Here is a 677-nt window from a genome sequence, read left to right on the forward strand (position 1 = left end):
GACTCAGGGGTGCAGGCCTTATGGGAAGAATTGCAAAGAAAAAGACACTTTTGAAACGGAAAAACAAAAAGAAAGGTTAGAGTGGGCGAAGAAACACAGACATTGGACAACAGATAATTGGAAAAGAGTGTTATGGATCTTAACCCCATTGAGCATTTGTGGGATCAGCTAAACTGTAAGGTACGTGAGAAGTGCCCGACAAGACAGCCACATCTATGGCAAGGGCTACAGGAAGTGTGGGGTGAAATGTCACCTGACAATCTGGACAACCTCTTTGTAGTTTAAGAAGTTCTGGAAAAAAAATAAAAAATAAAATTGTAGTAGTAATTTTTCACGTTATTAATGTCCTGACTATACATTGTGATCAGTTGAATGACACTTTGGTGAATAAAAGTACCAATTTCTTTCCATAAGAGCAAAATCTGTACATTATTCCAAACTTTTGGCTGACAATGTATATGGTGAAAGTGCATGAAAATTAGTGGATCTAGACACCAAAACAGACAGTAATCATTGTGTATGATGTTACCAATGACAAAAAATCCCCGACCACTAACACATTTCCAAAAAATCTGATATGATTGTGGTTTTGAATCAGATTTGGATGTCATACATTTTCTATACATAAAACACATAAAATCAATGAGTTGGATACATAAAATAAACAAATACATTTA

Source organism: Myxocyprinus asiaticus, chromosome 18 (genome assembly GCF_019703515.2).
Source record: "Myxocyprinus asiaticus isolate MX2 ecotype Aquarium Trade chromosome 18, UBuf_Myxa_2, whole genome shotgun sequence".
In the NCBI taxonomy this organism is placed as follows: Eukaryota; Metazoa; Chordata; class Actinopteri; order Cypriniformes; family Catostomidae; genus Myxocyprinus; species Myxocyprinus asiaticus.